Source organism: Triticum urartu, chromosome 7A (genome assembly GCF_056163025.1).
Source record: "Triticum urartu cultivar PI428250 chromosome 7A, HENAU_Tu73, whole genome shotgun sequence".
Classification (NCBI taxonomy): domain Eukaryota; kingdom Viridiplantae; phylum Streptophyta; class Magnoliopsida; order Poales; family Poaceae; genus Triticum; species Triticum urartu.
In genome coordinates, this window is record NC_141879.1 from 590,967,775 (window position 1) to 590,985,315 (window position 17,541).

The window sequence follows — 17,541 nt, forward strand, 5'->3', positions numbered from 1 at the left end:
TAATTGGGATTGAGTTGGGGTTACCTTCTCAATAATTGTTCAACCACCATGATAGTTAAATTAAAATCTATTCCTTTGTTGTAGGAAAAAATTGGCTTTTCGCAAAAACTTTAAGCATAGTGCTTTCCACCAGCCAAATATGCATGTAGTCATAGCATTATTCTGTTCTTGCTCTACTGTGTCACACTGCCAACATATTCCATGTGCTGACCCGTTCTCGGGCTGCAACGTATTATGTTGCAGACTTTTCAGACGAGGAGTAAGGTTCGTTAGGTCGTTGCCGTGCAGCTCAGCTATGCCGTCGGAGTTGATGGACTCACTTATCTTCCAAGCCTTCCGCTGTTATCGCATTAGATGGCCTTATGCCATATTATTGTAATAAGTTCTCTTTTGAGACATTCGATGTAATAAGTGTGTGATTGCTACTCTGCTATAAATCCTTCGAGTACTGTGTGTGTCAGCATTACCAATCCAGGGATGACACTGAAGCACAGAGACTTGACTGTTTGAGGTCAGGTCGCTACAAGATGGTATCAGAGCACACGCTGAGTGTAGGACACGACCACTAAGCTAAACCATAGGTCACACTTCTCTTCTCATTTCTGACTCCTCTCCAATTTCTACTCTTTAGGATGGCGGATGCAAGGAACAAGTTTGCACAACCGGATGAAGACACACCTTTTGGACGCCACCTGAAGGAAGTCACTAGGTACTTGAACATTGGAATACCAAGCTTCACCGGGACGTACAACACCACCTTACCAGAGGAGGAGCGCTGGATGATTCAAGTACAAGTTCCAGGAATGACCTTCACGCCAGTCACTAAACCCATCGAGTTTTCCTTCGATGCACCAACCTGGAGTTTAGTAAAGAGTATGGCAGCTCACATTACCATGGGACGCATTGGAGAAGTCTACAACAGGGAACTCAAGGACACTATATACTAGATATGTGGGCGCCGAGACGAGCAATGGGAAGTAATCAGCACCAAGAAGGATAGATCCATTGCAGCTTTCATCCAGGAGTTAAACCAGCACATTCGACGTCAGGAGAACCAGATGTGCGCAGACATGATGGACTTGAAGAAGGCGAAGACTAGGATCATCGAGCTGGAGGAAGAACTCAAGTTTACACGTGATGGACATGAGGAGGAAATCAAGACACTACTGGAGAAGAATGACAACCTAGTTAAGAAGATCAGAGTATTCATGGGAGGACCAGCACCGGGAGTAGAAGACGACGATTCCACTTGCCCGGACAACTACATCATCATCGACGACACCGATTCCGATCCTAGTGAGGATGACTTTGAAGACAAAGCTGGAGCTGACATCATGGAGTCTTCCACCGATCAAAATTTCTAGATGACCACCATATATTAGTAGTATTTCCCCATGTATTTAGTAGTAGTTGAGCACTTTTGCGATAGTTCTAGACCGCTTGTATGCCCTTGCTTGATTGATTGAGTGAAATGATTGTGTTTGTCTCATGTGCATATGGGTAGTGCTTTCTCATTAGACCCCTTTTCTATTATGATCTCTTCCATCTAAACCCATCAGATGCCTTTGAGACGTGACCCCGGTTTTGCTTTCCCACCGGAGCTCACCCAGTTGATCCAGCAGCAGAATACTTTGATGCAATTGCTAGTTCAGAACCAGGGGAACAACAACAACAACAACAACCCGCCACCAGTGGACAACCTAGCCCGCTTTCTAAGGTTACAACCGCCGGTGTTTTCCAGTAGCACCGAGCCTATAGTTGCAGATGATTGGCTCCGCAGGATTGGAAGGGAGTTAACCACTATGGGATGCACTGATGCTGAGAAGGTGCGTTTTGCCGCACATCAGTTAGATGGACCAGCAGCATCATGGTGGGAGAATTACACTATCACCTACCCCATAGCCACGGTGACATGGGACCAATTTCAGCAAGCTTTCCGCACAGCTCATGCCTCAACTGGAGCTATGCAGCTGAAGAAGCGGGAGTTCCGCAACTTACGCCAGGGGAACCGTACTGTGGTTCAGTACGTGGATGAGTTTAGCAAGTTATCTCGCTATGCCCCTGATGATGTGGCCACAGATGCCGCGAAGCAAGACAAGTTTATGGAAGGGCTGAATGATGAGATGAGCATGCAGTTGATGGTAGCAACTTTCAACAACTACCAGGAGTTGGTAGATAAGGCTCTTATGATTGAAGGGAAGCACCAGTAGATTGAGAGCCGTAAGAGGAAGTACGGGCAAGGGAAGTATAACTCAGGAGCTCATCAGAAACCTCGCCTAACCTCGAACTCGGGAGGACTTGTTCATAACCATGGAGGTCACAACCACACTGGAGGAGGATCGCATAATCACAATGGTGCTAAGAATGGAAATGGGAACGGAACTAGCAACAATCAAAACCGCTCAAACCCAGCCACACCCGCCAATAGAGACCTAAGTCAAGTTACTTGCTTTAAGTGCGGGAAGACAGGGCACTATGCCAATGATTGCTCTGAAGGAAGGAATGGAAACGGAAATGGGAGCGCTGGAAAGAAGCCTAATCCATTCAACAAAGGACAAGTGAACCACGTTAACATGGAGGAGGTTGAAGAGCAGCTGGACGCGGTAATAGGTAAGTTTTTGGTTAAGTCATTTACCGCTCTTGTTCTTTTCGATACTGGTGCATCGCATTCATACATATCAAGGGGATTCGTGGATAAGTTTAAACTACCAACCCAAACCCTTAGGACCCCTCTCCTAGTGAGTTCACCTTGAGAAGAGTACATGGCTAGCCGATGGTGCGACCAGATACCCCTAACCATTGGTACATATGTTTTTCCGCCCGACCTAATTATCTTGGAGTCACAAGGATTGGATGTGATATTAGGTATGGACTGGATGTCAAAGTATGGAGGAAGCATTGACTGTGCTAGTAAGTCGATTTATCTCACCACCCTGGAGGGAAAAGGGATTAAATATGTATCCAGGCATGTGCCTGGGAGGAGTCAAGTGAATGCCCTCACGGGAGTTGTTCAGGAGGAAGTTCCTGTGGTGAAGGAGTTTCCAGATGTTTTTCCAGAGGAGTTACCAGGCATGCCACTGGATAGAGACATTGAGTTTTTGATAGAGCTATTGCCAGGTACAGGGCCAATATCCAAGAGACCCTATCGGATGCCCGCAAATGATCTAGAGAAAATTAAGAAACAGATTAAGGAGTTATTAGAGAAAGGTTGCATTCAAAGAAGCTCGTCACCTTGGGGAGCCCCAGTACTTTTGGTGGAGAAGAAGGATAAATCCCTAAGGATGGTTGTTGATTATCGGGCTTTGAATGAAGTGACGATCAATAATAAGTACCCACTACCGATGATCAATGATATGTTTGATCAGCTACAAGGAGCTAAAGTGTTTTCGAAGATTGATTTATGATCGGGATACCATCAGTTGAAGATTCGAGAGAAGGACATACCAAAGACATCGTTCACCATGCGGTATGGATTATACGAGTATACGGTCATGTCGTTTGGACTGACTAACACCCCTGCCTATTTCATGAGCACGATGAACAAGGTGTTCATGGAGTATTTGGACAAGTTTGTTGTGGTGTTTATAGATGATATTATGGTATACTCGAAGAATGAAGAGGAGCACAAAGAGCATTTGCGATTAGTTCTCGAGAAACTCAGGGAACACCAGTTTTATGCTAAGTTCAGCAAATGCGAATTTTGGTTGAAGGAAGTCAGATTCCTTGGACATGTTATATCAGGAGAAGGTATAGCAGTAGACCCCAGCAAGGTTCAGTCAGACACTGAATGGTTGGCCCCCACTTCAGTTAGCGAGATCCGCAGTTTCCTTGGACTCGCAGGATACTACCAGAGGTTCATTGAGAATTTTTCCAAGCCAATGACTGAACTATTGAAGAAGGATACTAAGTTCAAATGGACAGATGATTGCGAGGCAAGTTTCCAGGAGTTTAAGAAACGTTTGACTACAGCCCCAGTGTTAACACTGCCAGATATACATAAGGAGTTCCAAGTGTATTGCGACGCCTCCCGCTTAGGACTTGGATGTGTGCTTATGCATGATGGAAGAGTTGTTTCATATGCCTCACGACAACTAAAACCTCATGAGTCGAACTATGCCACGCATGATTTGGAGTTAGCAGCCGTAGTGCATGCATTGAAGACTTGGAGACATGACCTTATTGGAAACCTTGTGATGTGTACACGGATCATAAGAGTTTGAGATACATTTTCACATAGAAGGAGTTGAACCTTAGACAGAGGAGATGGTTGGAGCTTATAAAGGATTACGACATGAAGCTACACTATCACCCAGGAAAGGCCAATGTCGCAGCAGACGCTTTGAGCAGGAAGAGTTATGCCAATATCCTTGAAAGTATGGGATTGCCGAAGGAGTTAGCAAAGGATATCATGGAACTTTGATTGGAGATTGTTCCAAGAGGTTTCGTTGCAACAATGGAGGTTCACTCTACATTGTTGGGCAAGATTTGAGAAGCTCAGAAGGATGACAAAGAGATTGCCGAGATAAAGGAGAAGATGAGCAAAGGAAAGGCCAAAGGTTTTTGTGTGGATGAGCACGATACCTTATGGTTTGAGGACCGAGTTTATGTGCCCAATAACCCAGAGATTGGGAAGTTGATACTTCAGGAAGCTCATGACTCACCATACTCGATACACCCCGGAAACACCAAGATGTATTTGGATTTGAAGGAACGTTTTTGGTGGACTGGTATGAAGAAGGATATTGCCGAGTATGTGGCCGTATGTGATGTTTGCCAGAGAGTAAAGGCAGAGCATCAGAAGGCAGCAGGACTGTTACAGCCTATGCCGATACCCGAATGGAAGTGGGATAAACTTGGCATGGATTTTATCACCGGATTGCCCAGAACCAAAGCAGGATATGATTCTATATGGGTAGTAGTTGATCGCTTGACCAAAGTGGCTCACTTTATCCCTGTGAAAACCATGTATACAGGCGCGAAGTTGGCCAAGATTTATATGTCCAGGATCGTATGTCTGCATGGAGTTCCGAGGACCATCATATCAAATAGAGGAACCCAGTTTACTTCAAAGTTTTGGAATCAGTTACACCAAACTTTGGGAACAAGGTTGGAGTTCAGTACATCGTTTCACCCGCAGACGGATGGACAGACTGAGAGAGTCAATCAGATTTTGGAGGACATGTTGAGAGCCTGTGCGCTAGATTATGGATCTAGCTGGGATGACAATTTGCCTTACGCAGAGTTTTCATACAACAATAGCTACCAAGCCAGTTTGAAGATGGCACCGTTTGAAGCCATGTATGGACGCAGGTGCAGAACACCGTTGATGTGGGATGAGGTAGGAGACTGGCAGTTGTTTGGACCAGACTTGATCAAGGAGTTTGAGGAGAAGGTTAAACTAATTCGTGATAGACTGAAGATTGCTCAATCCAGGCAGAAGAGTTACGCAGACTCGAAACGCAAGGAGGTAACCTATGAAATTGGAGATAGAGCATATCTGCGAGTATCACCCTTGCGAGGAGTGAAACGTTTTGGAGTTAAGGGAAAGTTAGCCCCGAGATTTGTAGGACCGTATTATGTTTTGGAACGGATGGGAGAAGTTGCCTACAAGTTGGAATTACCTGAGGGATTTTCAGGAGTTCACGATGTGTTCCACGTTTCACAATTGAAGAAGTGTCATGCTGAGATGGCTGATATACTGTTAAGAGATACAGTACCCTTGGAGGCGATTCAGTTGGACAGTGATTTGACTTATGAGGAGAAGCCAGTTAATATTCTTGAGTTCGCCAGCCGAGTCACCCGCAACAAGGTTATCAAGTTTTGCAAAGTTCAGTGGAGCCACCATACCGAGGATGAAGCCACCTGGGAACGAGAGGATGATCTACTCAAAGACCACCCGCACCTATTTTCTAGCCAACCCGAATCTCGAGGCCAAGATTCATATTAAGGGGGGTAGGTTTGTAACATCCCAAATTTTCAATTTGGAATGTTATACATATGTCATTCATGCATATCATATTTTATTGCATTTTTCATTTCGCAATCCTCGAAATCCTAAGCAACTCAAGGACCCTCAGAGAGAGTTGGGGATTTCCCGGTTTTCATATTTGATTTTTATCAGAAAATGAAACGAGGATTTTGATTTTAATAATTTTTCTCTCTGAAAAATATTTCATTTTAAAATAAATGAGAGGAGATAATATGACTTCTCCAAAATAATTGAAATATTGGAGGAAAAATATTAAAATCATTTATTTGAGTTTATTTGATTTTATTTGGATTTTATTTGCAATTAGAAAAATTGCATGTTTTCAAAAATTAAATTTTAGGGCCAAGAAAATGTTCATCTCGTTCAAAATATTTTATTTAGACGGTGAAAATTGATTTTGGCATTTTTAGATTTTTATTTTCTAGGATTTTATTTCTGTCGGCGAAATTATTTAAAAAAACTCCCCCTGCCCGACTGGGCCGAAACCCAACCAGGCCGCCGGCCCAGCCCCGCGAGCCGCCGCCTCCACGCGCGCGCGCCGCCGCCGCCGCCGACTCGGACCAGAGTCCGAGCCGGACTCCGCCTCCGCCGCGCCTCCGCCGCGCCTTGCCCCGTCCCCAAGTTGCCGCCCGGCCTCCTTTATATACGTGCCACCCCGACCCCCACCACCACACCACCACCGCCGCCCCGAGCCGGAGCCGCTGCCCGCGCCCGCAGCCGCCGCCGCCCGCGCCACTTGCCGCCGCCGCCCGCGCCCCGCCGCTCGCGAGCCGCCGCCCCGCCGCCCAAACCCCGCCTCACCGGAGCCCCTCGCCGGAGGTACCGCGCCGGGTCCGAGCCGCCAGTTTTTTTAAAGAACCGTTCGGTTTTTTTAGAAACACTAAATTCGTTTTTTTATTACCAGTTTTTCTCGGTTCTTCTAATTAGCGAACGTTCGTCCGTACGTTCGTTCTAACGAATGGTTTTCGCCCGTTAGTTACAGCTAACGAACGCTCGTTCGTTAGTCTGTTCGTTAGTTTTCTTTTTGTCGAATTTATCTGCGATTTTCTCGATCGCGATTTCTGATCCGATCTTAGTTTTTGTTTATCTTTTCGCTCGTTAGTCGGAATCAGGCGATTCAAGCGCCTAGATCTTCGTCTCGAGACCCTCTTTCTGTTTAGTCTTAAACAAGATTTTGGTACAGTTAAATTTGACCTTAGTTCGGATTAGTAAACGGATCTTGTTTCTTTTGCCGTTTGAGTTTCGTTGCTCCGTTTGATTTGATTCTTTTTGCTAACCGGAGTTCTTAAGTTGAACTTTCTGGTCAACCTCTCTTATTTGAGATTTACCCATGTTCCTTTGCTTGTTGCTTATGTATGTTATTGTTTGTTTGTGATAGAACACCCGGAGTGCGAAGCGTGCTACTACGAATCCCTAGGTTTTGCGGATCGTCAGCAAGGCAAGTAACACATTGATCATACTCTTTTCATACCCAGTTTTTTTGCATTAGTTCCAATCCTCAAACATTGCATGATTAGGATGTCATTAACTTGTGGGTTGGGAAGTAGTTGTTGAGGTAGAACCCATTAACCTGTTACTATCAAACCCTTGGGAGTTACTTCTGCGCGTTGCTTATTGCTATGCTATGCTCGTAGACGTGGTTTGGGTTTGGGTGAAATCCATGACAGATGTGAGTTTATTAATTAATGGTTCAACTTAAGGTGGCAATTTTAATACACATCTGGGTGGATTGAGGCACCTGGGGAACCCAGTGTTGTCTGTTTTTTTGGAAATCCCGGGGTACCCGTGTGATCTTCCTATGGACCGCCACCCAGGCTCAAAGGGAACTGAGATGATTCATGCTAGAAACTTCCGTGTGTAGCCACAAGCTATTATGGGCTCTAGCATAGTTGATTAAGTTATGTGAAGCTCTTGAAGAGGTGGATCAGCAGGTAGTGGGTTTTGTAGGTTTGGTATGGTCTACCAGGAGTAGAGAGTTAATGTTTCTGAAAGACTGTGTCTTGGTCATCCGTTTCTCAAATACCATGTAGTGTAAGAAATCCAACGGAGGCGATCGACTCTTGTGGGGAAAAGTGCGCAAACCTCTACAGAGTGTACAATCTAATCATGGTTAGCCGTGTCCTCGGTTATGGACAATCTTGAGTATCTAGTACTTGGGTTATCACATGTATCTCATCAATCTTAATTAATATTGTTGGGTTGTTAATTACTTTAATTGGGATTGAGTTGGGGTTACCTTCTCAATATTTGTTCAACCACCATGATAGTTAAATTAAAATCTATTCCTTTGTTGTAGGGAAAAATTGGCTTTTCGCAAAAACTTTAAGCATAGAGCTTTCCACCAGCCAAATATGCATGTAGTCATAGCATTATTCTGTTCTTGCTCTACTGTGTTACATTGCCAGCATATTCCATGTGCTGACCCGTTCTTGGGCTGCAACGTATTATGTTACAGACTTTTCAGACGAGGAGTAAGGTTCGTTAGGTCGTTGCCGTGCAGCTCAGCTATGCCGTTGGAGTTGATGGACTCACTTATCTTCCAAGCCTTCCACTGTTATCGCATTAGAGGGCCTTAAGCCATATTATTGTAATAAGTTCTCTTTTGAGACATTCGATGTAATAAGTGTGTGATTGCTACTCTGCTACAAATCCTTCGAGTACTGTGTGTGTCAGCATTACTGATCCAGGAATGACACTGAAGCACAGAGACTTGATTGTTTGAGGTTAGGTCGCTACACATGTCCCCACACTTGACGACATCAACCAACTCCTTGGAATATCACTGACACTACCACACCAGAAACTACATGATAAGTGGTGTTTCACAAAACCATAAAGGCAGGACAATTATGTAAGTGTACTAAAGATGTGTGCAATTTATAGACAACATAAATATCTACCTGATTGTGAATATCTCTTTCGTCTTTGCTGGCTTTACTCAATGCTATCCAGCAAATAAGGCATTAGACTGAAACAGCAAAGCCCTTCTTAGTACTCAATGATTAGACGTACATAAGATCATTATTACTTTTCATGTTGATTGATATATGTGTAAGGTGTAAAAGGGTAAATGATTCTAGGGATCTTTAAGAAGAATCTGTGTTAGTAAAACTTAGAAAGACATAATTGCATATCCTCCACCACTATTCTTCTTCAAACCATAATTCATAAGATATTATGAAGCAAATGATTAAATTTCAGTTTTCAAGCACCAAATCACATCAAGATCAAAGCGACCATTATTGGTAGTTCATCAACAAACACTAAAGGTTACAAATATAGCAGGCAACGATTTAAGGGTCATGATATACTAATCATCATGTTAGTTATACAAATATAGTACATCAGTAGTACCGCAGACATTGGTCGTTGTCACCAATGCATGAAATAACTTGATTAAAAAAATAGAATTTGCAGAACCATCATTTATTCCATTAATCTGCAAAATATCTATCTCATGAGAAGATATTCATACGTGTCCTTAAATCCCAATGAAAAAATAGCGTGATATGAAAAAATAGCGAGGCCCTCAAAATATGCTATTAGTGCGCTATATCGCGGTATAGCGTGGTATTGGAAAGACATTGTGCATTCATTTATTTAGTGAGATATTTCTCAGAATGCTATAGCATACTATTAGTGATGCTATAACATGCTAGTTTTTTACTATTAAATCATGAGGTCGGTCGGATGATATGTGATGATCAAGTATAGAAACGCCTACAACATCAACAATTTTTTTGAAGTTCTAACGACTCAAAATGACGAGTCAAGTTAGTTAATCATATAATAAGATACGAAGAGATCAAGAGAGTTAGATAAATTATTTCATTTGCAAAAAAAGAAAGATAAGTATATTATTATACAAGGACTAATGTACGGTCGTTTATGTAAGTCTAAGAGCTTTCCAAAATAGTGTGCAAGGGAGCATGAGGCAAATGGCCCGTGCATTGCAACGGGAGAAAAAAATACCACACACTCTTAATTTACAAAAAAATGTTCTGTAATCTGAGAACTTGTAGCTATTTCTTGAATACATGAAGAGTTGTTAAAAAGGTTGTTAAAAAGATACATGATTTTTTATTCATACATAGAGTTTTTTGGTTTGGAAAATAAATTTTTTGTATGGTCTCCTATTGACTTAGGTACTTGCGCCCCTATTTCATCACTTTTCCTGCCATATATGTCATAGGTATTGGTCCATATTTCATCACTATTTATATATTATCAAACTTGTATTTTATTTTATTTTTTGTCATGCATACCTCCTTTTTATTTTTTAAATTGATTAACATTGTTCACAGGTAAAATCACATCATATTCAGATTCTACATATTTTTCTAATCAAATTACATATATGACATGTTAAATTTGGAGTTACTGTTTAGAAGATATGAGTATTTTAAAAAACATTTTATATGTACTGCGGGTTTAATGTCAGAAACATCAGGGGGTTTACTACAAAATATCTTGACGGACTAAGAATACCTATTTCTTTTATTAGTAGGTATAGATAAAGACATAGATTCGATGCTGTGTATAGAGGCATAGTTCTAGGCTACATTTGCTCTGCTCTGCCGTCGGCTATAATGAGAGGCATATATTTATTTATCTACTTGCAAGTTTTGCTAACAAATTCCCAGCAGAAAAAAGTTTTGGCATCACAAATTCTGTTTTTATGCATATAGAACAATGTATTATCTTCATACTCTTCTTGTTACTATGCAATTCCATAGTTTGTCATCCAAACATGATTTGGTATTGATACTTCATCGGATTCCATATGCCAATTCAGTGAACATCCAAACAAGTGAATTCATATTCATGTTCATTACAATTTCCTTGTTCAATTGGTATTCCAACAAATTCAATATGGAGCCCTCCAATACAGCCATCCAAACAAAGCGTAAGCCTTATTATATCTTCCTCAAAACAGCCACCATACCTAACTATTACGGCCCTTCCATAGCCATTCCAAGATATATTGCCATGCAAGTTCCACTGCTTCCATTTTAACGACTTGAGCATTCATTGTCATATTGATTTGCATGATTGTAAGATAGCTAGCATGATATTTCCATCGTTGTTATACTAGATCATTGCGCATCCTGGTACACTGCCAGGGGATTTCATATAGAGTCATACTTTGTTCTAGGTATCGAGTTGTAATTTCTTTTGAGTTATAAGTAAATAGAAGTGCGATGATCATCAATTTTCATTATTAGAGCATTGTCCCAATGAGGAATGGATGATGGAGACAATGATTCCCCCACAAGTCGGGATGAGACTCCAGACCAAAAAAGGAAAGAAAAAAAGAAAAGAAAAAGAAATAAATGAATGAAAGAAGGAGGAGAAGGGGCATGCTAGTTCCACACTTGTGCTTCAAAGTAGCACCATGTTTTTCATATAGAGAGTCTCATATCTTGTCACTTCCATATACTAGTGGGAATTTTTCATTATAGGATTAGATGCACACCCACTTAGTTTTCATGATGAGCCTTCATACACTTATAGCTCTTAGTGCATTGATATCAATTGATGAGCATCTCCATCGCCAATTGGTTAGCCGCATTGATGTGATACTTTCTTACCTTTTTGTCTTCTCTATATTTACCCCTTATCATCACACTCTATTCCACTCGCAGTGTTATATCCATGGCTCGCACTCATGTATTGCGTGAGGATTGAAAAAGCTGACGTGCGTTAAAAAATATGAACCAATTGCTTGGCTGGCACCGGGGTTGTGCATGATAAATACTTTGTGTTAAGAAGACACGACATGACAACACTATATGATTTTGTAGGGATAGCTTTCTTTAGCGTTGATATTTTCAAAGATATGATTGTTTGTTGCGATGCCTGAGAATTGATGTCTTTATGTCAAATTATAGATTATTGCTTTGAATCACCCGTGTCTTAATATTCATGCCATGATTAGATATATGATCAAGATTATGCTAGGTAGCATTCCACATCAAAAATTACCTTTTTATCATTTACCTGCTCGAGGATGAGTAGGAATTAAGCTTGGGGATGCTGATACGTCTCCATCATATCTATAATTTTTTATTTTTTCATGCCAATATTATACAAATTTTTCATACTTTTGACAAAATATTATATGATTCATTGGACTAAGCTATTGCTCCAGTGCCTAGTGCCAGTTCCTGTTTTTTTGCATGTTTTTTGTTTCGTGGAATATCCACATCAAACAAAGTCCAAATGCAATAAAATTTTATGGAGAATTATTTTTGGAATATTTGTGAATTTTAGGAGGTGGAATCAATGCAAACGGAGGCCCACAGTGACCACAAGTGTCGGTGGAACAGACCCCAGGTATGTTGCCCAATTGTGCATAGGCACAATATCAAGATTGAAGCACCAGCTCAAGATAAGGATTGAAGGCCCTAGAGATTTGAAGAGCTTGTATGCAACTAAGGAAGACCAACACCGAGCTAGGAAAGCAAGACCTCGGCAAGGAAAAGGCCTCCCTCGCCGGGCAGGCCAGCCCGGCAAGGGGCCAGGCCACTACCAGAAGTAAGCAATCGAGACTCCCCGGCAGCACTGGCCGGGGCTTGTGGGGCCTGAACTAGCCCGCCAACCGCGCAAGTATGACCCGCGTAGTCAATCAGTGCGGTGTCAAGCCGCAACATGACTAAGTGGTAGGATTTGCCACATGGCAGCCATCTCCTACAAAAGAAACCCATAGGTGACACCCGTCCAACGACGTGTCAAGAGAACAGGTGCGGAGCTGGCAAGATAAGCCCGGCAGGCCTTGTCGGGTGGCTAGTGATGTGACACTGAGCGGTACATTTAATGCACCCTGTCAGCCCGCAGTATTAGGTATGATAGCATTGTTGGCTATTTGATCAGTGGGTAATGACCATTTTACCACTGTGGTGACCCCTTAATCTATAAAAGGAGGCCCATGGCAATCACAGGAGGGGGTTGGAGGGTTGGAAACTTGACCAAACCCAAACCACCATACGCTTGTGGTCACCATAGCCCCGAGGCAGGCCTTGCCAGGCAAGTTTACCACACACCACCACGTTCATTTCCACCATCAATCCACCAAAGAAGGAGTAGGGTCTTACGCCTCGCGGCGGCCCGAACCTGGGTAAATTGCTTGTGTGCTCTCTGTCGTGCTACTGCGTGCTGGTCTGCTCTTTGTGCAACGAGACATCCCCCGCCGAACCAGCAAGGGGCCGCCCGGTCCCATAGGCGGCCGCGGATATCCCGCGACATCTTTGGCGCGCCAGGTAGGGGGCTCGCTTGTGCGAACCTGAAAGCGTGCGCAGTGCGTCATCTTCATCGCCATCTTCTTCTTTGACGACGCCATCGACCATGGCGCCCAAGAAGAAGAAGTTCGACCCTTCGGCCCAGCCATCCACGTCGAAGGCTCTGCCGCCCGCGGCCTCAAGTGCCGCGGGGGATGTGGAGGAAAGTGAGGACGTGAGCACGGCTGGGGGCATGGCAGGAGCAGGTGGCATTGTCGCCACTCCCCCTGCGGCCGACACGGGGGCTGAAGGCATCAGAGGAGGACAGCTTCATCAGCATCTCGACGGTCAAGCTCCGCAAGGTGCGGACGGGAGGGTGACTCCGCTTACATCCCCTCCTCTCATCGCTGGGCGAGCCGACCCAACCACGGCACCCGACGAAGGCGTGGACCCTCGAGCGCCATCACCGCGCGACCCCGCAACCCAGGTGGCCGCCCCACCGCAGCACAGACGCGCCACCACCGCCGCTGCCACGGGAACCATCAGGAGCCAGGCGACGATGCAGTCAAGATCATCAACTTCCATGCCAAGCACAGCCATGGAGGCTATGGCGCGGGCCCAGCTGCTACTAAGGTTCCCGCCAGTAGCCGAGCAAATGGATGAATGGCGTGCCACTATCCAGAGTCTGCTCGATTTCACCGAGGTAGTGGGCTCGCGGGGCGCTGGCCCGCCACGACCTTCACAAGTGACGATGACTGCCCGTACTGTTGGCCGAACGGAGGGGCTATCCCCACCGCGGCAATAGGCGTGGACACAACAAGATCAAGATCCTGGCGACATCTCGATGGCCTCTTCCGACCCTCGAGCTCGTCCAGGCCACTGGCGATCCCCGGAGGATAAGCGGCGGGGAGACGCGTGCATCGTCGTTGGGCGGCCTTTCAACAACCCCCGCTAGGCCGACGGGTGCGGCGACCTCAACGTCGACATGCCTGCGTTCGGTGTTGGCGGGTGCCTACCTTTTGAGGTCGGCTGACCTGCCTTCACACGCGAGCTGCGGCAAGTCCGTTGGCCGTCCGTCTGTACATTCAAGCCGGAGATACCCGAGAAGTATGACGGGAGACTGAACCCAGCAGAGTTCCTGAGCATCTACACCATCGCTGTTCAGGCTGTCGGGGGAAGAGACGAGAAGGTGTTCGCCAACTACTTCTCGTTGGCTCTCAAGTCCAACGTGAGGTCTTGGCTCATGCACCTGTCGGAGAACTCCATTTCGTCATGGGCAGACTTGTGCCGCGAGTTCATCGGTGCCTTCACCGGTGACCAACATGAGCCCGGCAGGCCCATTGACCTACAGCTTCTCCAGCAAAAAGAAGGCGAAACTCTCCATAAGTATTTACAAAGATTCAGTAAAGTTCATAGGAATATTCTGAATATCCATCCAGCAGCTGTTATAGCAGCCTTCCAGTCCAATGTGCGGAATCGTCACACTCGTTCAAAAATGAATGTGCGGTTGCCCAAGACTGTGAAGGAGTTGTACACCCTAGTGGATAAGTGTGCTCAGATGGAGGAAGGGAGCAAGTTGCCTGGGGAGGAGGACTGCATCAATGTTGATTCAGAGGAAGAAGATGAATCAACCTGTCAAAGAAAGGGCAAGATGCACAGCAAGAAGCCAAGAGATAAGGCAGTGATGACTATGGAAGGTTCTGGCATGCCCAGTACCAGCAAGAAGGCCAAGGCTAGGGCCCCTGGCAAGGAAGTTGCCATGTGCATTCCTGTCGGGAAGCCGTTGCCACGGAGAATGCCGGGAAAGGTGATGGGCCGTACTGCAAGATCCATCGGACCAAGGGCCACGACCTCCATGAGTGTTATCAAGTTGAGCAGCTGGTCAAGAGACAGAGAGCAGAGTATGATATTCATGATAAGCATAAAGGTCAGAATGCTGCTGGCAGAAAGGGTCGAGGCGATGAAGTAAACTGCCCTGGCAAACCCTTCTGGAACCAAGGAAAACCCGCCAGGGGCCTGATACGTCCATGATACGTCCATTTTGCATCATGCTTTTATATCAATATTTATTGCATTATGGGTTGTTATTACACATTATGTCACAATACTTATGCCTATTCTCTCTTATTTTACAAGGTTTACATAAAGAGGGAGAATGCCGGCAGCTGGGATTCTGGCTGGAAAAGGAGCAAATATTAGAGACCTATTCTGCACAGCTCCAAAAGTCCTGAAACTTCACGGATGATGTTTTCCAAATATATAAAAAACATTGAGCGCAAGGACTTCACCAGGGGGGCACACCCTGCCCACGAGGGTGGGGGCGCGCCCTACCCCCCTGGGCGCGCCCCCTACCTCGTGGGCCCCCTGGTGGCCCTCCGGTGACCATCTTCTGCTATATGGACTCTTTTGATGGAAAAATAATCATAAGCCATCTTCTCGGACGAAACTTTGCCGCCATGAGGCGGAACCTTGGCGGAGCCAATCTAGGGTTCTGGCGGAGCTGTTCTGCCGGGGAAACTTCCCTCCCGGAGGGGGAACTCATCGTCATCGTCATCACCAACGCTCCTCTCATTGGGAGAGGGAAATCTCCTTCAACATCTTCATCAACATCATCTCATCTCAAAACCCTAGTTCATCTCTTGTATCCAATTCTTGTCTCCAAGTCCGGGATTGGTGCTAGTAGGTTGCTAGTAGTGTTAATTACTCCTTGTAGTTGATGCTAGTTGGTTTAATTGGTGGAAGATCATATGTTCAGATCCTATATGCACATAAATACCCCTCTTATTATGAACATGTTTATGCTTTGTGAGTAGTTACTTTTGTTCTCGAGGACATGGGAGAAGTCTTGCTATTAGTAGTCATGTGAATTTGGTATTCGTTCGATATTTTGATGAGATGTATGTTGTCTCTCCTCTAGTGGTGTTATGTGAACGTTGACTACATGACACTTCACCATTGTTTGGGCCTAGAGGAAGGCATTGGGAAGTAATAAGTAGATGATGGGTTGCTAAAGTGACAAAAGCTTAAACCCTAGTTTATGCGTTGCTTCGTAAGGGGCTGATTTGGATCCATATGTTTCATGCTATGGTTAGGTTTACCTTAATACTTTTGTTGTATTTGCGGATGCTTGCAATAGTAGTTAATCATAAGTGGGATGCTTGTCCAAGTAAGGGAAGCACCCAAGCACCGGTCCACCCACATACCAAATTATCAAAGTACCGAACGCGAATCATATGAACGTGATGAAAACTAGCTTGACGATATTCCCATGTGTCCTCGGGAGCGCTTTACATCATATAAGAGTTTGTCCAGGCTTGTCCTTTGCTACAAAAGGATTGGGCCACCTTGCTGCACTTTATTTTACTTTTGTTACTTGTTGCTCGTTACAAACTATCCTATCACAAAACTATCTGTTACCACTTATTTCAGTACTTAAAGAGAATACCTTGCTGGAAACCGCTTATCATTTCCTTCTGCTCCTTGTTGGGTTTGACACTCTTACTTATCGAAAGAACTACGATAGATCCCCTATACTTGTGGGTCATCAAGACTCTTTTCTGGCACCGTTACCGGGGATTGAAGCGCCTTTGGTAGGTGGAATTTGGCAAGGAAAAATTTATATAGTGTGCTGAAATTTACTGTCACTTGTTACTATGGAAAGTAATCCTCTGAGGGCCTTGTTCGGGGTATCTTCACCCCGACCAGTAGAGCAAAGAGTTGCTCCTCAACCTACTGAACCTACTGAAAATGAAAATGCTTGCTTTGAAATTCCTTTGGGTATGGTAGAAAAACTGCTAGCTAATCCTTTTTTAGGAGATGGAACAAAACATCCTGATGAGCATCTAATATATGTGGATGAAGTTTTTGGATTATTTAAGCTTGAAGGTGTACCCGGAGATGTTGTTATGAAGAAGGTCTTTCCCTTATCTTTGAGGGGAGATGCATCGACATGGTATAGGCTATGCGATGATATGGAGTCTTGGAACTACAAATGGTTGAAATTGGAATTTCATCAAAAGTTTTATCCTATGTATCTTGTTCATCGTGATCGCAATTATATATATAACTTTTGGCCTCGCAAAGGAGAAAGCATCGCTCAAGCTTGGGGGAGGCTTAAATCAATGTTATATTCATGCCCCAATCATGAGCTCTCAAGAGAAATGATTATTCAAAATTTTTATGCTCGACTTTCTGGTAACAATCGCCCCATGCTTGATACTTCTTGTGCTAGCTCTTTTATGATGAAGACTATTGAATTCAAATGGGATTTATTGGAAAGAATCAAACGCAACCCCAAAGATTGGGACCTCGACAATGGTAAGGAGTCAGGTATGA